The 24416-nt window shown below is 37.9% G+C and overlaps 1 long non-coding RNA gene across 1 annotated transcript in view; it reads right to left on the reverse strand.

Moving 5' to 3' along the window:
* The window catches only part of LOC138403084 (uncharacterized), a 356408-nt gene that overhangs the window by 255169 nt on the left and 76823 nt on the right, over positions 1–24416 (reverse strand). The gene's annotated exons all lie outside the window — the stretch shown is intronic.

The raw sequence follows: 24416 nt of genomic DNA on the forward strand, positions 1-24416 counted from the left end.
TCTCGGGATAAAAAGTAGCCTATGTCACTCTCCAGGACCTTAACTATGTATATCCATACAAAAAATCACACCAATCCGTTGTTGCTCCGTTGCGGCGTGATTGAAGGACAAACCAATAAACAAACACATTTTTGTATTTATTATTTTGTAGAGTTATTGCATCCTCATTACATGATTACGATACATGATTCATGGAGCTTAAATTATATAATTTTGTGCGTAGGTATGCATGTGAAAAGGCCCTAAGTTGTAAGGCTCGTCGGCCAGTGTCACAACAAGGCTGCCGGTTATGGAGACAATTGTGTGAACGTTTTCCTTGTTCCTCAACGGAAAACCTTGCTCATCGCCAGAGACCGCCAAATGCCTTAATAAGTACTTGTTTGCGCTCACTGATTAATACCTTATGATCATTGGTTTTCTATTTTTATATTTAATATTTATTTATAGTAAATAATAATATCTTTATAATAATCTAAATATATAAAAGGAAAAGGTGACTGACTGACTGACTGATCTATCAACGCACAGCTCAAACTACTGGACTTGTCTCGGTTTCGAACTATGTGCGCTGCCCATTGTCATTTCAGCCTCGCAACCATTAATTGAGCTATGTCGGTTCCTCTGGTTCTCTTACGAATCTCCTCATTCATTCTGATTTGACCACGTAGAGAAATCCCAAGCATAACTCTCTGAGCTAACTTAAGAAATAATATTAAGTTAATGTTATTTTTATTGCCATGTTTACCGTAATTTTATCAGTGCAAACATTGTTGGTATATAAAAATTAAGATAAGTTACATTCCGTAAAAAATGTAGGTAATAAATAAAGCTAACCTTCAACTTTTTTTAAATTTTTTAATCTTAAGTACCTGTGCAATTGTTTGTTGTCTTGATAATCATTAGCAAACAAGTAGGTACATTAACATTTTTAAGACTTTTAAATCTCAGAAAATTGAGGAACTCGGTGTTTCTTCTACATTTAATTTACCCATTGATGTTGGAAGAGCCAGCCCTAAATTGTATTATACTAGATGATGCCTGCGACTTCGTCCACATGGATTTACATTTTTTTAAACTCGTGGGAACTCTTTGATTTTCCGGGATAAAAAGTAGCCTGTCTTTCCAAATTTCGTCAAAATCGGTTGAACGGATGGGCCGTGAAAGGGCAGCAGACAGACTGACACACTTTCGCATTTATAATATTAGTATAGTAGTAGGATTCGGATTGACTATGCTACGTAGGCCCTATTGGCCGCTACAGCGTCACCGGGGAGGGTGACGAGCGCGAAGCTCGCCATGGGGGTGAGCCCTAGGGCTCGCCATTGTTATTATGTCGAAAAAATACGACTGCAGTACGGAACCCTCAGTGCGCGAGTCTGACTTGCACTTGGCCGGTTTTTCTAATTTTAGTTTTTGACTGAGTTTTATTTATTTACTAGCTGATGCCCGCGACTTCGTCCGCGTGGAATTAGGTTTTTCAAAAATCCCGTAGGAACTCTTTTATTTTCCGGGATAAAAAGTAGCCTATGTCACTCTCCAGGTCTTTATCTATACCCATGCAAAAAATCACGTCAATCCGTTGCACCGTTGCGACGTGATTGAAGGACAAAACAAAAACCAAGAAACCAACAAACAAACACACTTTCGCATTTATAATAAGGGTACTGATTTACTTCTAACGCATACGTAAATTAGCTAAATGTAAAATCTGTGGTATGTGTGAGTTATAACACATTGGATTTCCTATTTTCACAGAGTAATTTTAGTAATGACCAATCTGAGGGGCTCTCACTCGCTTAATGTTCGGTGAAAGTAAGTTGCATAAGTAGCCCTACGCTGTCTACTCTACCGCAAATCTACATATATAAAAGGAAATGGTGACTGACTGACTGACTGACTGATCTATCAACGCACAGCTGAAACTACTAGTCGGATCGGGCTGAAATTTAGCATGCAGATAGCTATTTTTTTTAAATATTAACATGATGTGATGACTAATACCTATTCCCTTTTCCTCTCCAAGCATTCCCCTCTACATATTTTAATATACCTAGGTACCTTCAAGTCAAAAACACCTAGGCCTTTTCTAGGCAAACGTGCTCCATAACCTAGTGGTCGTTGGACGTCGTCCTCTATAGCTTCCTATTTGGAGTGTCGGGGGTTCGATTCCGGCCTCGCAACTCTAACATTTCGGAGTTATGTGCATTTTAAGTAATTATCAATCTCAAAATTAAAGTAAATTCTCAAAGGTATTTGAAGTCTGGTAATCCGCATTTGGCCAGCGTGGTAGACAAAGTGGTCAAAACCATTATCATTCAGAAAAGGAGATCTGTTATCAGTAATGGACCGGCGCGGCGATGGGTTGATGACGATGATAAACCGAAAACATTAGGGATCCTTCTCTCAAACAGTGTTTTAAATTCCATTAATGAAATATCATTCGCACTTCATAACGATTTAATTGAGATGTTTAGTAAAGTAATTGTAAATGAATCAATAAACAGTTTAAGCAATTTGTTTATTGCAATTTGAGTTAATCGTAAGCATTTAGAGACTCGATGGCTATAAAGATAAAGGAAACATGGTTATTATTAAACAACACGTAAGGAGTGAGTCAGTGGGACGGACGGACGGACGAACAAGTCGGGACCGGTGTTCTTGGAACCCTTTTTGCATATCATTCTGATTGCCCAATAATACAAATTTAGAATAGCACACTAGCGTTTAAAGACGCTAAGGAATAACCTGAATCTGTTTATCTAATACTAGACGATGCCCGCGATTTCGTCCGGGAGTATTTAAGTTTTTTTTTAATCCTGTAAAAACTCTTTGTTTTGTTGTTGGAAATGTATCCATCTCCAGGATCTAATCTCTCTGGACGTTGCACGCGAGTTCATCCACGTGGAATTAGGTTTTGTTAGAATCCCGTAGAAAGTTTTCGATTACCCAGGACAAAAACAGCCTATGTCCATCCCCGGGAAATTTCGCCAAAATTGGTTAAACGATTGTGGATGGAAAGTACACCACTTGCTGATGCCCGCGACTTCGCCCGCGTGGATTTACGTTTTTCAAAATCCCGCGGGAACACTTTGATTTTCCGGGATAAAAAGTAGCCTATGTATTAATCCAGGGTATAATCTATTTCCATTTCAAATTTCATCCAAATCCGTTCTGCCATTTTTGCGTGATTGAGTAACAAACATCCAAACATCCAAACGTCGACACTTTCACATTTATAATATTATATATTATTATATATTAGTAGGATATTAGGATTAGGATTACGATCGTTTTTGTTTTAATTACTTACATTAATGCTACCTATATCAGTAGTTTATGAAACGGGGACACAATAATAATTACAATACAAGTGCTATTAAAACACTTGTGTGAGTTTTAAAGCTTTTAATAGTTTCACAAGTGTAAACTCTCACCTCCATCATCATTCCAGCTTAATGGTACCATATTATTATTGTTTCAAATTGATACTACAAATTAGAATTGCGTGAAAAACAAGTTGTTAGATTTAATTAGATTGTTACAAAGTGTTAGTTAGACTAATAGGTAAATAGCGTGTAAAACAATATTACTTCCCGCGCACTAGACGAAACTATAATGGTTCCCTGTTTTACTATGGAAACCAAAAAACGCGCGTGAGTAAAGCGGTTTAAAGCGCTAATATAATATTATGAAAGGCTGTTGAATCCTGCCGTCCTGTAGGTCGCCAACAGCAGGTAACGACATAACGACACGCGTCGCGTCGCTCCACATGACGAGTAAGACCGTTTACATAATACGACTTTATTTCTATTTAGCTTAAGCTTATGATCGAATCAAACTTTTCAAACAAAAAAGCACAGAAATGCAAAATAAAAAAGCACAGTATCTAAATAAACTTGGAAAGTATATTTTAGATAACTAAATACAAAATATCGTTCCAATTATTAGAGCCGTTTCCGAAAAACCAATAAGACAAGATAAGAGCGCCACTAAGTCGTTGTGACCTCACGTGGTCCTCCGCAGTCTGACAAAAAGCTCGGGCGAAGGAGCGCAATTTGTTCTGTAATGTCTCAATCATTTTGAAGATAATATTAAAAAACCCACTTTTTTATATCTTTTCTTCAATGATATACGTCTAAACTAAAACTGATCCCAGTTTTAAACTCGGTCGTGTGTTAAAATGTGTGTATGTATCAAAATAGACTCCTTTCAGTGTTTACTTGTATAGATACTCTTTAACGTTATGACCGTAGAAAACTTGCTCGGTAGAATTTACAGCAAAATGAGTGGACCATTCGAAAATCTCCGCTGCGCGATTCCGGGAGAATGACAGCTACAATGTCACGATCGCAATCATCTCTGATTGGTTAACGCTCGCTCACTATTGGCTACAATGCATTGTTGCAACAAGAATCGCACAAATTCAGCCAATCAGAACAATTGAGATTGTAATAATGATTGATGCAGGTTTTAGACAATCGCCCTACCGGTTCACTAAAAGGATTGACAGTTGACACATACAATTTTAAATGTCAAAATACAAATCGTGTCGGATTCGTGTCGTTTTACGGTAAGTTTCTCACTCAGTCACTACCGCGCCGATTATAACAAAGTGATCCGAATGAATTCCGAGAGATGGCAGTTGACTGTAATAAATATGAGAAGGTAGTAGGTACAGATGATTGATTGACCTTCTGTTTAGTCTAGAATCAAATCTAGATGTTTTACGACTTGTTATGTGTTGCTCTGTCATAACTGGAAATATTCGGAATATTGCATTAACAAAATGCCAAAATATGCATGCAAACGCATGTATAGTTTTATGACTATAACTATCCGGTAGTAACTACTAACTATTATTGTTGCTTTATGCTGTTTTAATTCTTTTTGTGGTGATTTTAATAAGATAAATATTTTATAAGTGATATAGGTATTTAGATGATTCCTGATGATTTACACATCGAATTACTGAGAAGGCCAGGAAGATTTTAGAGAACCTCAGTGAAGTTGAGCATGTCATTATTGACATCCATGAGTTTTCCTCTTATCCAGGGGAAAAAGTTATAGGAGCTTAATTTTGTGAAATAAAACTGAATGAAGATTTACTCTGAACAATGTTGTTATCTTATGCAAAACGTGAAGATCAAAATATTCAGTGCATGAGAATACAAGTCGCATAGCATGTACGTTGAGTTGATTGATTTAATGTGCCAGATGACCTTTACAGCAGCTTGTCTGTAGGCATGACATCACATCGCAATCATCAACTTAGCCTAGATTTTATTAATTAATATTGGCTTTAGTGCAGAATTGGTATGTTTCTAAGCAAAAGGTCTCGAATCCTATGACATCTTCAAGGAAACCCAAAAAACTGAGCATGTCTATCTTTATCATAAACTAGCTTTAGCCCGTTTCTAAGCACAGTAGACGCCAGAGTCAAGTGCTTCTTTCACCTGGTTCGTCCAACGTCTTAGGCTACGTCCGCGCGGCCCAAGACGTCCCTCGCTCTTTTTTTTATTGCCTTACAATAGCATCCGCGTGGATTTAGGTTTTTAAAAATCCCGTGGGAACTCTTTAATTTTCCGGGATAAAAGTAAACTTTGTCACTCTCCAGGTCTTTAAGTAAATCCATGTAAAAAATCACGTCGATCCATTGCTCCGTCGCGTCGTGATTGAAGGGCAAACGAATAAACCAACAAACCAACAAACAAACACACTTTCGCATTTATAATAGGGGAACCTGCCCAGTGATTACAAGCTACCTCTTGACTTCAATCCCAGGTCGTAGTAAATGATGATGCAGTAATGTAGAAGCGGGCTAAACTTTGAAGGAGTATGGCAGTTTTATTACACCCATACCCCTCATCGGTTTCTACATCAGCATCGTACCGGAGCGCTAAATCGCTTGGCGGCACAGCTTTGCCGGTATCACACATGAGCCGCCTAAGAGCAGGGGTGGGGAAGTCTAGGGCAAACTTAGCGAGGTGGGGCTTCATCTCTGGACATGATACGGAATCTTCTGCGGTCATACGAGACAGACCATTGTGCACATGACAGGGTGCCCTGCGTGCCCGACAACCTGCTCGAACGAGGAGCTTCACGAGGCTACAGACCGAGCTATCGCGGTTGCGGCTTTTCGGGCTGTCCGTATTTAAGGTGACCGTCGACTCGAGAAGAAGAAGAGCACACGAGTTTTTCAGTGCGAAATTCTATGTCGAAGATTCACTGCCATTAAAATATACTAATACAATACAATACTTCCGTGTATTGATTCAAATATCCTTAACTCTGAATTGCTACCTACTCGTCCATCCAACGGCGTGGGTAGAGGCATTCGTAACGAAGGTAAGTATAATAAAAAGTGTAACGCAATTAGGACGGCCATCAGAGCCGTGGGTGTAGCGGTCAGACAGTTCTCAATCGGAGCAATTACCTATATTAAAACAACCAATACCGTCGAGTGAATCTCAAGGCTTCCTACCCTTGTTTGGCGGAATTCTGTAAAACACAGAATTTAGAAAAGGTATGGATGTGGTAGAGCTTACCGCTGCACAGACGACTATAATGATGATGAAGCGGTGACGTTTAAGGCGCAACGCATAGTTGCAGAGTGAAGCCGAGACTCAGTGTCTTTTAAAGTTTTAACCGCTATAAAAATTCTAACTACCCAACTTCAAAAATTCTAAGCAAAAGAGGTTTTCTTTTCGACCTGTCGAAATTCTTAGCAATATTTGATAAAATTCTGTTCAGCTATTTCCAGGATCTTTGTCAATGTAAAAATGTTTTATTGATAACTACTCAAACAGAGCTTTATAAATATCTTTTAGTATCATGGTGGCGTATCGAGGGAAACCGCAAATCCGTTGAGTCTCCTCCGTCTTTATTTTTTCCATTACACCAATTTCAACCTATGTCAAAGTACTTAAAGCTTTTAGGTCGGATTCACTATACTTTATGCGTATGCGTCGGCCCATTTAGTAAAATATATAGTAAAACGATTACTACCTACTTTAAAAATCAAAAGCAATACAGACTTTGGTAAAAATAATTATACATATTTGGATCATTGCCTTCGTATCGCCCTTTTAGCGGTCTCCTACTGACTTATGAACACGTTTATCAAATGAATTCAAAATAAAATTGCAAGTATAAACCACCAGAAAAAGGCCAACCCACAAGTTATTTTTATGGTCAAGACATTATTTTTTCTCATGTACAATGTCCTTTAGCCTTGAAAAATCCTCCGAGATTAAGACGTCAAAGTTTTTAAAGTTGTTTTACATAAAAAAACAGTAAGTAGGTATGTGAAGGTGTTATCAAGCGTGGGTGCAGTTAACTAAACTAATGAACTACATTGTCTTATTACTTTAAATGGACGTGTGCCGGTTTTTGTATTTTCAACTGTACTAGCAAATAGCTGTGTGGGCGGATAACTCTATCGTTATGTCCATTTAAATTTATCTTGCAATGATTTGTCGTTGTAAAAGCTTTGCGTTAATTTACCAACATTGATCAACATCAATGAAACAATCTACCTCTGTATCTTAATTCTTACTTAATATAATAAATGTGAAAAGATCTTAGTTTGTTGGTTTGTCCTTCAATTACGCCGCAACGGAGCAACTTTTTTGTATGGATATGGCTCAAGACGTAGAGAGTAACGTAGACAACTTACTTTTTATTCCGGAAAATCAAAGAGCTCCCACGAGAATTAAAAAACCTGAATCCGAAGTTTATGTTGTATATAATATGTAATGAATCATGGCAATACCAGCCACATTAATGAATCACTATAAACATTTATCTATTTATACGTAGATCATAAAGATTTTCAATTGCTTAATTATAAGTTTATCGAAGATAAATGATAGTTATTATCACATTAAGAGATTCGCTACGCGGATTTGTTTCACAGTAAATTATCTCTTTGTCATCGCAAGTTACTGCCTATTCAGTCGTCATCAGAAATCCATACTTTAATATTATAGGGTGTACTGTGTATCTGTCTGTCTGTCTGGCTGTCTGTTACCTTTGCACGGGTTAACTGCTGAACCGAACTTGACATTGTTAAGGTACAAGTCCGAGATGGACTGCAGGCCGCAAGCTGCAATCGCTAATTGCAAGCGACATCACTGGTTTCTATGAATCTGTATAAAATGAATTTCGAGCGCGGCAACACCCGTAGGCCACAGATTGCATACAGATTCACAGAAACCAGTGGTTGACGCTTGCAGTTTGCGGACTGCAGCCCATGTCGGACTTGTACCTTTACAGAGATCGCTTGCATCGTGGAAAAATACATACTTAGAATACTACTTTTTATCCTAGAAAATCAAAAAGTTCAACAAGATATTATTAAAAATTCATAAATCTATACGAATGAAGTCAGGGCCATCAATCTAGTATCTAAATGTGAATTCACTATTAGCAATAATAATGTACCTATCTCTTTCTGCGTCGTATTCCTCATTGCTGAGGGTCATGAACCCTTTCCATTACAAACATAATAGTAAAAGCTTTGTTGGGACAATAATGCGATGGGTTCTCAGATTCACCCGCATGTACTTACGGGTGTGCGGGTCCCCGCGCCTCACACCGCGATTGCTATCTCAACCTGTCGCAGACTTATAGGTATTAGGTAGGTGTATTAAATAGCAAATTATATAATTGAAGTCCCCAATAATTTGTTTACCTCAATCAATCATTACTTATCTTTACAAACCTATTAATTTTCTTCTGGGCGACGAATTGTTTTAATCATAATAATAGGTAGGTACAGAGATTTATTATGATGTCTTAGTTGGCTATAATAGGCTATAATATTATTTATTGCGTGTTCGGTACAACTACCTTAATAGATCTGTATATACCGACATTTATTTGGTTCAATATTTTATAGACAAGGCCAAGTCATTTACTTTAACTTTAACAATGCTAACGTTCATAGCTCATTAGAGCCAACCGGCACCCGACTTGCACCACCTCGCCTCGTGTGCTTAGTAGGTATTCTTTATATGTACTTCTATGGACAAACACATAACCTGCGTAGCGTCAGCGGCCACGCGCGGACGACGAGTCTGCTAGCATCTCGCATGCTAGCCTTGCGTTGACTGCTCATTGCCAACGCACAGGTCCTGAGTGGCTCCCGCGCTGCCGGCGAGTGATTCACGTTAGGAATATTCGAGACCTAGTGCCAATTGCTGACAGAATAATTGAAAATTTGTGGACCACGCAATGCCCACTCGTTGACCGCGCGACGTTCACTCGTTGACCACTGGAAACAACGCAGCGTCCACCTGTGGACTACATGTCGACAATGAGTGGATACCGAACGACGAGGTAGTGCTGGCCAGGTGCCGGGTGGCTCTAATAAGCTATGACCTTTAGTCTGCCAATTCACACTTGGCCAGCATGGTAGACTATGGTCAAATACTTCTCATTCTTCGAGGAGAACCGTGCTCAGTAGTAAGCCAGCGATGCTAATGATAATGATGAAGATGATTTTGTAGACGAGCGTGAGAGCAAGAAATATAAATATATTTATAATATGTTGGTATAACTAACTGTAACAGCAACTCGTCACTGATGTCATTGTGATGAACTGTTTTTCCTGTTTCATGGCTCACTCGCTACTCCCAGACCAGCGTGACTGGTATGGCTAGTTCAAATCTATATTCTGCGATCTTGTTTATTTCCATTTGTTTTGACTTGATGCCATAGATGGTACCTAATGGTATAACTTTGTATTTATTAACAAGATCTTAAGGTACGTTTTTAAAGCGCAGATACTAACATCTTGAGCCTACCAACAACAACAACAATAACAAATTGTATTTCTGTTAAACCAGGTCAACAATCTATTTGAAACAAAGCATGTATAGGTACCTACTTAGTACGCGACAGGTCGAGATAGCAATCGGGGAGGGAACGCTCATCCGCAGCCCCCGCGTTTTCACGGTCCGGGATGTCGCGGGTGACGTGTGGGACGTGGGTGTGCGGGGCATGCCCTCGCCTCATACCCCGACTGGCATCTCGACCTGCCGCGGTCTATACCTATTTACTTACGCGCTAAACGGGCTAATAATTGCGATCAAAAGTGTGTTCTATGAAGCTGTCACTTAACTATAACTTAACCAGCCGTTAAGTTTTAAATAAGCAGAAGTGAGAGCAGCAGCCTGTTTTTTTTTTGTTTTGGATGACCTGTCTCTGTGTGTACAGGTATACAGAAGTCTTTCATTCGAAGCGTTTCATTGCTGTCACTTAATTTTTAAATAAAAAAGCGTCGCGCGTTTGCGAGGTTATTTCCTTATATGCAAAAACAACCTATAAGTAGCTACGTACCTAGGTAGGTAGTAAAGGAAACTAGGCAAATTGTTGTAATGCATATTTTATAGAATTTTGCATATTATTATGATCTTCATTAATGCGAATCACCACTACTACTACCAGTATCCACCGGAAATCGTTTTTGTCGTATTTTTAGGGTTCCGTACCTCAAAAGGAAAAACGGAACCCTTATAGGATCACTTTGTTGTCTGTCTGTCTGTTTGCCTGTCTGTCTGTCTGTCAAGAAACCTACAGGGTACTTCCTGTTGACCTAGAATCATGAAATTTGGCAGGTAGATCTTATAGCTGACATTTGGGGAAAAATCTGAAAACCGTGAATTTCGGGTTAGATCACACAAAAAAATTAAATTGTGGTCATGAACTAATAATTAGTATTTTCAACTTTCGAAATGAGTGACTATATCAAATGGGGTATTATATGAAAGGTTTTCACTTGTACATTCTAAAACTGATTTTTATTTATTTTTATGCATCATAGTTTTTGAATTATCGTGCAAAATGTCGAAAAAATACGACTGTAGTACGGAGCCCTCATTGCGCGAGCCTGACTCGCACTTGGCCGGTTTTTATTTGTCATTGTTGTTTATACTTAACATATTTTTTTAAGAGCTCCTAAAATAGGTAAGTTTATGTCTACTCAAATTATCAATTATCAAAGTAGGGGATGAGTTTTCCCGAAGGTCCGTAACCATTCTCAATAACAAAGGTTTAATGCACCATAGAATCCATACTAATATTATAAATGCGAAAGTGTGTCTGTCTGCTAGCTTTTCATGGCTCAACCGTTCAACCGATTTTGACGAAATTTGGTACAGAGATAGCTTACATCCCGGGGAAGGACATAGGCTACTTTTCATCCCGGAAAATTGATGATTACCCACAGGAATTTTAAAAAGCTAAATTCACGCGGATGTAGTCGCGGGCATCATCTAGTAATATAATAATTGAAACAATAAATGATTGTTGCGGGAATGCGATAGCGTAAATAATAATGAATTCATAAATACACAGTGTAGACACATCTGAATTTTACATGAAGCTGCCACGTCAATGAATATGGCCGTAACTTGTGCGGGCAATGAATTATGGACTGGTATCGTATGAAATCATAATAAACTATCGGTTTTACTTTATTATACCTACGAGTACTGTGGCTTATTAATTATTTTGTATTTCTACATGTTTTTTTTTTGTAATGAAAATATTACAATAAAACTTAAAGCTAGCCTTATCTAATTATTGTATAAATCATGCCCGCGTGGAATGGTGCCAAGAATACTGGCTGCATTTCTGCGCTGGATAGCCAAGCTGATCCGTTGCGCAAAAAAATGAGCCAGCCCTTCTGTCACCAGATGAGGCTATTAATCGCGGTGAAATGTCTCGTAATTTTTTTTTAGCACTAAGACTCCATGGCCCCAGGGTCTTCACGGCAAACTACATGTTAATTGTCGATTTCTATATCATAAACTAAAACCTACCAGTGACCACTGCCAAGACAGGTACTTGCTCTTCAATATATTTGTCGGCGCGAAGGCGTTAATAGTTAATCGTAGTCAATCAAAAGTTAAATATTACCTTATATCATATAATATGTATTAAATATTACCTTTGTCATATAATATGTACAAACATGTCCGTTCTTACATGGTTGTACCTAAATATTTAAGAGTTTATATATTTTGTCTAATATAGATTTAGGGTTTTTTAAAATCACGTTGCAAGCAAGTTATTTCTGCGTCAAAATCGATTAAATGATCGATAAAATCGATAGGCCGTAAAAAGGGAACAGACAGGCAAACAAATCTAAGACACATTTTCGCTTAAAAATTTGCCGATTTAAGTACGTCATATCTGTACACTAACGTTTTAGCGTTACCTCATTATCTAAATCACTAATATAACAAATAAACTGCTTAGCACATAATTTTAGCCTCCAATACCTAGTTGAAAAGTACCTTATCAAAATTGTGATATGAGTTGTATTCATTTTAGAATTCAATTGGCACCAATATTTTAACGGTTTAACATCTATCTGACGATGAACAATGCACTTGTAAAATCCATATCGCCTTATAAAATATGCATAGAGTATGATATCACTGTAGCATACAACCTGTTATTATCAGATTAGTTCAATAATTATATTCAGTTACTTCATTGTCAGTTGACCAATACTCGAAGGCAAATGTCAGTCATATTGTTAGGTTGACGCAATTGTTTTGAGCTGGCTTAAATGTCATTAGATTTTCCTATATAATATTACCAACTTGTAAATGCATGAATCGATGTGTGAATTAAAAGAGCCAATGACTTCTAAAATAATAAATGTTCGTGTGCAATAAATTCACTTCATTAATCACTTGAAGAAACTTGGATGGCGATAAGCTAATAGCCAATAAAGATTTATATTCGTCTTACATGATGCTCTAGTCTAGAAGAGTCCCGCTTCTCTATGTGATTGAATTATTGTTACAAATTCTAACTTTCTCTCTATTGGCTAAAATACACAACTGCAGAATGAATATTGTTTTAGCTAATTAGTTACAACGACTACGATTGTCATCAAATTCGTGTTATGTTATTCATGCTGCGTGTTATCATGTTAGACACATTACAGCGATCACGCACTCATCCGATCCGAATCCGTGAAAATACGGATATAAAAATATCTGCGACATAGGTACGTCATAAGCTACCATACAAAACAAAAAGGAACGTATTTTCACGGACTCGGATCGGATGAGTGCGTAACCGCCGTAAGTGTCGTCATGTAAAGGTAGATACATACCTACGCACGCGCTCGTGCGTACACCCAACGCGCATGATAAGAACGTGTTGTGAAGTGTGGACGACCACGAGTAGTTTGTGAGTAGTAGTTCGCGTGCATCTTGTAAAAGTCACGGCACGTGCGCTCAGACACAGTAGGTACGTGCATGATCTATAGGGTTCGATGCGCGTTGTTCGCACAGCTCGTGTGCGTGCGCCGGTGTGCATACACCTTTACACACAGAGTCATTCATAGTGTAACAGTGTAGACGTTGAAATTAAAGCTCACTAACCAATAATATTATAAACGATTGATGACTAAAGATTCTTCTTCTGAATCGTTCATTATTGACAGAGTGGTCGTGGCTATGAATTCTTCACTGCTGCTCGTACGATCTCCTACCAGCGACTTGTACCACGAGGTTTTCGATGGTACCACTCTTCCTTGTGATGTGCCCAAAGAACTTGAGGATTCGCAATTATACTAGTGACGAAAGCCTTAACTAAAGATTAGCAAGTTGAATTACGAATGAAAAGTACCTAGGTCCTTGTAGGTTTGCATTTAAATATCGAAATGAGTAGGAAAGGGACACACAGCATGAACAGTCAATATCCGGAAAAAGAGGATCGGCCAATTATGCCCACAACATATAAAATTATATTACCATAGGAAGTGACAATGTGTAACACTCTGTCTATATCATGTTAACAAAGCGACATTGGCACTATGCCATAGGTAGAAATAACGAGTAAATAAAATATAACCAACTAGCTGATGCCCGCGACTTCATCCACGTCGATTTAGATTTTGAAAACCCCGGGAACTACTTATTTGATTTTCCGGGATAAAAAGTAGCCTCACTTTCTAAGATTTTTAACTACCTAAGTACTTATTACCCTTGCAGGTGAAGAGACTAATGGATAAATCAACAGATCAGCTTTTACCTCCACTACATATGGGTAGGTACCTTCAAGTCAAGAATGAATCTCTAGGCAAGCGCGCTCCATCACGCTTCATCATTACTTGCCAGCAAATCTGACTGCAGTCGAGCGCTAGTTTATAAATAAATAAAAAATCAATACACTATAACAAAAAAAAAAAAAATAACAACCAAACACACTTTCGCATTTACAATATGGCTAGTGATTCGCGTCAGATTTGGCTGTGTCCAATTGATCATCTAAATTTCTGTAGGAGGCTAATAAATTATTTCTATTTACTCAGTCCTATCAGGTTTTTGAACTCGAATGTGGAGATAAATTCTGTTATGTTCTATTTATAAAACATTTAAATCCGTTACAAAAGTGACTCGCGCAAATATTAGACGATTCCACTATGTTACCTATGTGAACTCACAAATCAACTGACAGTAGGTACGAGAATGTTACGGCGGTTACGCACTCATCCGATCCGAGTCCGAAAACATACGTTCCTTTTTGTTTTGTATTGTAGCTTATGACATAATGTCGTAGATGATCGCTAGTATTCTCACGGATAACGGATAGAACTCGGATGACGGAAGTGCAGTGCGTAATCGCCGTTAGGCGTGAAATAGTCATACTTACTCATTGATGTCGGAAATAATACCGCAGGATACTTAAACCATGGTTTTATCTAAAAGGAATAAGTTTAGACATACAGACAGATAGAGAAGCAGGAAGACAGTCAGAAAGACAAACACAAAATTGAAAAAAAAAATGCTGTTTTGTTACTCAACCGTTTTTAGTCATCCTTTCACCATTAGGAAGCTACTTTATCCAGAAGTAACATAGGCTATAAATTATATACGAGTATTTACCGCGGATGAAGTCGCGGTCAAAAGCTAGTCGATAACAAAATATTCTCCAATTAAAATCTGTTTTAGAATGTACAGGTAAGCCCTTTCATACGATACCCCACTTGGTGTACTAATTATTTGCTCATGAACACATTTTTTTTAATGATGTACGTAACCACCAATTCACAGTTTTCGGTTTTACTTCCTTTTCCTTTCCTACTTGCTTATAAGACCTACGTACCTGCCAAATTTCATGATTCTAGGTCAACGGGAAGTACCCTATAGGTTTTCTGACAGACACGACAGACGGAGAGACAGACAGACAGACAACGAAGTTATTCTATAAGGGTTCCTTTTTTCCTTTTGAGGTACGGAATCCTAAAAACAAAAAATGTACTAGAAAGACCTCTGAGTGTGTTCAAGGTATTATGTAAATTAATATCTTCACACACTTATCGCATTCTTCCGTATGCATTTTAGTACAATAAAAAATTCACAACTAATCTAAAGAAGTTTCATAGTAAATACGTAATGAGCTGGGAACGTAGATCGGCGGCCATTGTCCGGAGCCGAGGCGCCTTCCGCTAAATGAGAACCATTTAACCAAGACCTCTAGCCTCACATTCCTACACTTAAAATATATTAAGTGAACTCTAGTAACCGTATTAGAATAGAGCTACGTATACTGGTGCTGTACACATAGTAGATATAGGAAAGTATCGAAAGGCGGAACGCTCCGATTGAAAAATAGAAACCGTATGCACTGACACTGTTACATACCTACCGATTATGAATCCATATCTAAATATATAAAAGGAAAAGGTGACTGACTGACTGACTGACTGATCTATCACCGCACAGCTCAAACTACAGGACGGATTGGGCTGAAATTTGGCATGCAGGTAGCTTTTATGACGTAGGCATCTGCTAAGAAATGATTTTTGAAAATTCAACCTCTAAGGGGGTGAAATGGGGGTTTGAAATTCGTGTGGTCCACGCGGATGAAATCGCGAGCATAAGCTAGTTATATTTTTAAGGGGTAATACTATAACTGACTGATATACCTAAAACCATTAAATCTGGAAACTCGAGATTATTCTAATACGAGCAGTTGGTATCATTTTGATTAAGTTCAAGTGAGGTTATTTAGTATAAGCTATCTAACACGTATTTCTTTACGGTCGCTACGTTAATACAAATAAAGGCACAATAGCGGAGAACATAAATAGGAAATCGTCGCTCCAGTGGCTCGAATAATTCACTGAGGGTCTCCGTTTCACGTGAAAATCGTCTGTATGCAAATTGAACTCACTGAAGTAATAAGGCAATTTTAATATACACCACCATGGCAGTAGTCCGACCGCCGACGATGAACGAGAAACGAGTAGAACTAGAAACTATAAACGAGTTGGCGATCAGCGGGAAGCGAGTGTTTAGTTTCGATAGTTTTGTCGCGCGTGCAAGTGCGACGAGCGTTTACTCGCGCCATTCGCCCGCGGTCGCTCAGTCCTGTGCTAACCTGCGCGCGTTACACGTGTTCGCTAAACGAATATCGCTGAGCTTGTAGTTATTTTTATGGCATTTAAGTCTGTACTTGACCATAATAATCTCTATGCCTAACTTAGACATGATTGGTAGTTATGAATATGATTGATATTATTCAATGAATTAATTTAGAAATAATAAATTGTTGAACATAGAAGTCATTGTAATAATCTGTATTTGGTATGTACCTATGTAACATGCGGTAGGGAATCTAGTTCGCCTTCTCTCTGTCTATACCTAATATTTAGCCTAAATAACGTAATGTTGTTGGAGGTTGTACATATATTGCATTTGGTAAAAAAATGCTTTAGATTATAATCTAGCGTACCTGCGTACGTTAACGTTCATTTATCTAATTAGTTAAAAATTAACATGCTTAATGATAGCAAGCATATACGGTATAATTATATCTACGGTAACGAATCTTGAGTCTGAGACATAAAATGAGCCTCAATAGCTCAACGGTTGAGGAGCGGACTGAATTTCGAAAGGTCGGCGGTTCAAACCCCACCTGTTGCACTATTGTCGTACCTACTCCTAGCACAAGCTTTACGCTTAGTTGGAGAGGAAAGGGGAATATTAGTCCTGATTAGCATGGCTAATATTCTTAAAAAAAAAATGCGCAACGATGCGTGCATGTCAGTGCGTTAAACATATAGAAGCGTCCATACGATTTCGATTTACATACTTGTAGGTAAGTATATTGTACCTACAAGTAAATATTGTAAACCTTGTGGTTTAATTTGTGGTTTTGTAAGTCGGTTTTTAGGGTTCTGTACCTCAAAAGGAAAAAGGAACATAATTACTTTAACTTTATTAACTACTAGCTGATCCCCGCGGCTTCGTCCACGTAGATTTAAGTTTTAAAGATCCTGTAATGATAATGTAGCTTTCTACTGGTGAAAGAATTTTTAAAATCGGTTCAGTAGTTCCAAAGATTACCCCCTACAAACAAACTTAACGACATTACCTCTTTATATAATAGTATAGATATATAATAAACATATTTTATTGCGAGGTCGCCACAAACTCACGGTTTCCGGATTTTACCCCTTGAGCTAATAATTTCATGATTCTAGGTCATTTGAAAGTACCCTTATAGGTTTTGATTCTTTTGGTGGATCTTGACAGACAAACAGATTCTTTTTTTCTAAAGTTACGGAACCCTAAAAACTAAAAGCAATTTGCGCTACAATATTACTCCGTGACCTATTTCAGTCTTGTAAGAATCTGCAATAGTTATGAACGTACAAGGTGACACTGATTTGTCATTTATCTAGAGATGATCTGATAACCTTCATGTAAAAATATCTAGGTAAGTATATAATATGGTAATGCTTCAAGTTTCTACGAATGTGAATATTTATTAGCTATTTTTCTTTTTAAGAAGTGTGTACACTGTACATGTGTATAGTAAGTACACTTATTGAATAATACTCTGTAATTTCATTCATTCAACAGTTAGGTATGTTTTATCTAAATTTTTATGTGGTGTCTAAGTTATTTTCTCACATTAAAAATTTGCGTAACTAATTTTTTTTTAAAAGAATATTAGCAATGTTAAATGACTAATATTCCCCTTTCCTCTCCAACTAAGCGTAAAGCTTGTGCTAGGAGTAGGTACGACAATAGTGCAACGGGCGGGGTTTGAACCGTCGACCTTTCGGTTTTCAGTCCACTCCTGTACCCGTTGAGCTATTGAGGCTCTATTAAATTATTAATCAATAGTACACTACTATAATTTCAAGTAACACGCTTTATTAAATATCAATGTCGAAAAAATTAATGTGGGAAGAAAAATCAACAGGCCAGACCAAGGTAGGATGCTGTAACAAAGGTACGGCTTACAGCTTTTAAATGAAGGCAGGGATGTCTAAAACGACATCTGTCAGAATTCCACCGAATTAAAAATCAGAGTATACAAGAGACGTATGCCCAGCAGTGAACGTATATCGGTTGATGACGACGACGTACTCGTAGAGCCGCTTTCAACTTTTCACTTGGACCACACATCGCGGTTGAAAGTCAGGCGTCAAATCAGAGTGAACGATACCAGCCGTCCTTCACGGATGAACGTCGTTAGCTGACGCCACTCGATGCCAAGCCAAAATAAATGTAACACTACCTACTGAGAAGGTGAAGAACCTACCTTAATATGAAATTTTATACCTTTTTTTGGGAAAACACTAATCTACATCAATACCCATATTACAAATGCGAAAGTGCGATTGTTTGTTGGTTTGTTGGTTTGTCCTTCAATCACATCGCAACGGAGCAACGGATTGGCGTAATTTTTTTGCATGGCCATAATTAGAGACCTGGAAAGTGACATAGGCTACTTTTATCCCGGAAAACTAAGGAGTTCCAAAGGGATTTTTAAAAACCTAAATCCACGCGTACGAAGTCGCGGGCATCAGCAAGTACTTATATAAAAGGAAAAGGTGACTAACTGACTGCCTGATCTATCTACGTTGGTACAGCTCAAACTACTGGACAGATCGGGCTGGGTATGCAGAGCAGAGAGCTATTATGACATAGACATCCGCTAAGAAAGGATTTAAAGGACAAAATATGGGTCTGAAATAAGTATGTGTAGTCCACTCTGACGAAGTTGCGGGCATAAGTTATTGTTATTAACCAGATGATGCCCGTGACTTCGTAGCGTGGATGCTTTTTAATCCCGCGGGAAATTGTTGATTTTCCGGGATAAAAAGGAGCCTATAGTGAGGGTATATATGTATACGTTTAAAGTTATCTCTATCCCAAATTTCAGCCACTGAGCTAGATAATTCAATGATTTCAGCTAGATTAGTTCAGTCAATTTGTGGCGTGAAGGAGTAACAAACATCCAAACGTGATCGAAACTTTCACATTGTTGATTCAGATTGTTATGCAACTGGATGGGTGGTCGACTTTGGAGAACCGAATTTGGACTTTACCTTTCCTCCAACTATTAATTATTTAATGAAAACCTAAGAGCCGCGTACTCTTAGTCGAACGTATGCGGAAGGATCTGAGAATCCACCGCAATGTTATCCCAAGAAAACTCCTACCATTATGTGACTAATGGAAAAGTGTCGCGACTCTCAGCAATGAACGTATACGACGCACAGAGAGAGAGAGAAAGACTTATTTTATACGTATTACGACAAAAATAGGTATTAGCATGCTAAATAGACTTGCAAAAATAAAAAAAACCCACGTAAATGTGCCGTGTAAGTTGCCGTAGGTAAGTATTTGCGTGCATTGTCGCAATAAATGGCACCTTTAATAGTTTTTACCACAAATATGCTGAAGAAAGTTTATCTTTAGCATATCCATTTATACTCCCCCCCTATATTGCATGTTTTAATAAAGAAAATAGGTAAGCCAGTTGAAAACGATCTTGAAGAAATTAATAACATAATAATCTTCTTTATATTGAAAGGAGAAACTGAATGACTATTAAATATTAGCTTACATACCTAGTCTTAATGGGTTATTCACAATCGATAATATATAGGGTGGTATAGGTAGGTACCTACATACCTGAATCATACATACCTTTAAGTACGCGACAGGTCGAGATGGCAATCGGGGTATGAGGCGGGGGGACGCCACGCAGACCCGCACTATATCGCAGGGGTTAGCGCAGGGGTGGTGTGGGGTTTTTCCTCACCGATTGCCATCTCAACCTGTCGCGCACTGTACATACAGGAACCCGAAAACAAATTCCTGAAATGTAGGTTCGTCAGGTGCTGGCGGTGCTGCAAATGTTCATGGGCGACGGTAATCACCCGCCTGCTCGTTTGCTCGCCATTCCTTTTCTGAAACACTCTCGTTTTTTGCGCGTAATATTTGTTAATTTTCGATGGAAGCTTGATTTCTTGCGACATTTTGTTCAAATATCGTCATATTTCAACAAATTAACACAAACCAATATTAAATTATACCTATAAACCTTTCTCTTGAATCACTCTATCTATTGGTGAAAACCGCATTAAAATCCGTTGCGTAGTTTAAAAGATCTACGCGTTCATACATACAGACAGCGGGAAGCGACTTTATTTTATACTATGTAGAGATAGAGATACCTATTAGGTTTTTTCGGGTCTAGTCGATGTTTTCGTAACAATAGTCAAAATATAGATTTACAATGATATCTTAATTTGAAATAAATTAATGCAGGTGGTCAAAAATTAACCCCGTGTAAACCGTGTCTATTGTGAAAGAGTAGCAAAACGGAACCTTATAAACTAGTCGTAGTTCGTACAAACAGTAAAACAAGATGGCTCATTAAAATCAGATCACTTGTTAGAAATCTCTGGAGTAGGAACGTTTCGTCGCGATCCAGGAAGCTAAAGGTCTTTGGCTCCCCGGAATGCGCGACGCGTGGGCGCATCTCCCATGAACCCGGCTTTCCATTGATTCAACTATCTTATCGCCCTAGCCGCTGTCCAAACGCCTCGGTTTCAAATACGTACCTAATTTGTTCAATGGCTTTAAGTTATCCCGTTCAAGAGCGCATTTAAAGCGTAGAGTATTTTAAAAAATGATGAATTTTCTTTTGAAAAAACCGGGCGCGTTGGACTCGCACACACGAACTCGCAAACTCTTGTACCATCGTACATGAAATAACACTTTTTTTGTGATGTAACCGCAAATTCACGGTTTTTTGGATTTTTCCCTTTACTTGTTTGTGCTTGTTATCTCTTAAAATTTATGATTTTTGATCAACGGAAAGGACTCTATAGATTTTGACTCCTTTGACGAGTCTTGAAAGGCAAGACAGACAGACAGAATATTATGATAAAATATACATAATTATGTAATACCTATTATACATTTATATACCTTTTTGATTACTTAGTGACTAACTTTTGATCCCATAAATCCCATATTCACAATCTGAACTTATCTAAATACAAAATCTGTTAGGTATAATAAATAATAATTGGTATAAAAATGACACGTGTAAAAACCAATAAACCGCAGAGTCGATAACAGTTATATTTGTTACACAGGCGATAAGAACTGCTGTAAAAAGCTAGTTTCTACCGGCTCGGCAGATGGCGCTACAGGTATTGAAATGCCATTTTATAAACTAACTAGCTGCCCCCGCGGCGAACTTCGTACGCCTAACTGTCGATTCTTTTTCGGGTTTTTTTTTTAATTTTTCTCTCTGTAAGAACCATCCCCGTACTTCAAAGAATATTAAAAAAGAATTAGCGAAATCGGTTCTGCTGTTCTCGAGATTTGCAATCAGCAACACATTCAGTGATTCATTTTTATATATAAAGATTTATCAATAATAATAAATAACCATTTACCCGATGAGGGGTCTGGGTTTATTGAAACTGCCATACTATAGCCCTTTCTAGTTAACCAAGATTTCCAAGTTGTCCCTTTTGACGACCTCCCTGGTGCATTCCAGGGAGGTCGTAAAGAGAATTTACGTAAATTTGGAATTTTATAATTTCTAAATTTCCTGTGGTCTGGTCGGGCGGGAGGCTTTGGCCGTGCCTAGTTACCACCTCACCGGCATAGCCGTGCCGCCAAGTAATAAAAACTACCATAACTCTTCCAGGTTAGCCCACTTCCATCTTAGACTGAATCATCGCTTATCATCAGGTGAGATCGCAGTCAAGGCCTAACTCAAATATCAGAATAAAAAATAAAAACTTAGAGCTATTTCCCAACAGCCGAATAAAGTTTGACGTTTTGGCAGATTGGGTTCGAAATTACTAAATTATTTAGTTATGTGTTCAGGGTACATAGTACGAAAACCAATAGATGTTGGGGTTCCAATGTGCTGGAATGGCAACTTCTCACCAGAAAGCGCAGCGTTTGATGACCCTCCAATAGGTAGACAAACGACATCAAATGAGTCGTAGGAAGCCGCTGGTCAAGTCGTAAGAAGTCTCTACAAGAGACCTATGACCAGCTGCCAGTGGTGAGTGGACGTCTATCGGTCGATAATGATTATGATAATAATAGTTCCCTTTTTCCGACTGATCTCAGCATGTCAATAGCTTCAAGTTCAGTTAAGTTTCATAGAGATCTCTGTGGCCGCACGTCAATGATCGCGTGACAAAAAATTTATGTCGGCGGTTAACGGTTAAGCTTCATTTTCATACCCCAATATCAAAACAGGTCATTACAGTTTAACTCCCAATTGGTTTAATGTTTCAATAAATTTCCGTGAGCTGAGACATCGGTTTGATTGCCGATAAAGCCCGAGCCGCAACGACTAAACCGTATTAAAACGCTATTAATACAATTTGCACCTTTTTATTAGGTAACTACCGCAAAATTTGTGACGAGAACAACGTAATAATCTGAAATCGTGTACAACGCGTGAAAACTGAAAAAGGAAAATCGTGTCCGCCATATTGTGACGTCCTAGCCAGAAATATATTTCGTTCAATATATTTTCAGCTATGGTCTACTAAACTACTTATTGTCATTCTGAGAGGAGATCCTTGCTCCGGCGATGCATGGGTTGATCATGGTGATGTTTACAATGGATTTTGCCCAACAAAATGCATTGAAATTTTTTCCTAGAAAATCCATTGAAGTAAACGAATGATAATGAAAATAGTGAAATTCCAATAAGTAAGTATTAAAAACTATTTTATTATAATGAATCAAAATATAACAAGTGCTGTCTTAGCTAGAATTATATTATTTTGATTGAACATGGCGGAAACAATTTCTGTTGTTTGAAAAATTTAACACTAAAGTTTATGATCACTCAACTTGCCCAACATGCGTTGCAATTCAACTCGCGCGCCATCTGCTGTACGTTGACGTGCTATGTCAGAAAGCTTTACGCAAAACTGTGCAAAGTTTCAATTCAATGAGATAAACGATGCGCGAACGCATAGGTCACGAACGAATAGGCAGGTAGGTACAGACATTAATGTTTATTTTATAACTAGCTGCCCCGGTGAACTTCGTACCGCCTAACAGTCGATTTTATTTCAGGAATTTTTTAAATTTTTCTCTCCGTAAGAAACATCCTCGTAGGTACTTCAAGAAATATTATAAAAAAAGAATTAGCGAAATCGGTTCAGCTGTTCTCGAGATTTGCGATCAGCAACACATTCAGCGATTCATTTTTATACATAGAGAAGATAATATACCTTAGCGATTAACTTTTATTCATTTTATTTACTTATTTATTTACCTACTTAGGTATAAGGTTTGATTTTTTAACATTACAATTATATTTAATAGAACTTAACTTTCTTGGTTAAAAAATCCTTGCTATAACCTCGTTAGAGTAGTATATTCCTTGAACCCTGATAACAGCCGTCAAGATAAGGATACGTTTTTCCCGAATGACAGAGTTTGTACTTACCCAACTGACTGATAGTACAGGGAAAACCTGTTGATGATAATATTAAAACATAATATTATATGCAATGATCTTAAAGATGAGTATATATATAACTACATATCTTGGTAGATACTTACCTGCTCACTGCCAATGTATGAGTGCATTTTTTGAATAAAAAAAGTTTGTGTAACAAAATCTATAGAGAGTACATAAAATATACCAGATTTTGGCCACGACATCGTCCGCGTGATACAAATTATAACACTCAGGATAATGTAGCTTTCTATCAGTGAAAGAATTTTCAGAATCTGATCATTAGTTCCGAAGATTAGGTACCCACTATATTCAAACTAACTTCCACTTCTTTATAATATTAGAAATTCCTAACAACAAATTCCTGAAATGCCGGCAACGAACTGATGGTTCCTCTGGTACTGCAAATATTCATGGGCGGCGGTAATCACTTAACATCAGGTGACCCACCTGCTCGTTTGCTCGCCATTTTTATTTAAAAAAAAATAGGATACTTAGATTGATTTTCAAAGGAGAAGTAATTAAATCTGAGGAAGAGTTTATTTGTATCGCGCTTAGTATATGTTATTTATCTATTCATTGCCTACTTGTTGTTCTTAAAGTTATACGAGCTACTTTAAAACTAC

The sequence above is a fragment of the Maniola hyperantus genome, chromosome 12 (assembly GCF_902806685.2).
Source record: "Maniola hyperantus chromosome 12, iAphHyp1.2, whole genome shotgun sequence".
NCBI classification, from domain to species: Eukaryota; Metazoa; Arthropoda; class Insecta; order Lepidoptera; family Nymphalidae; genus Maniola; species Maniola hyperantus.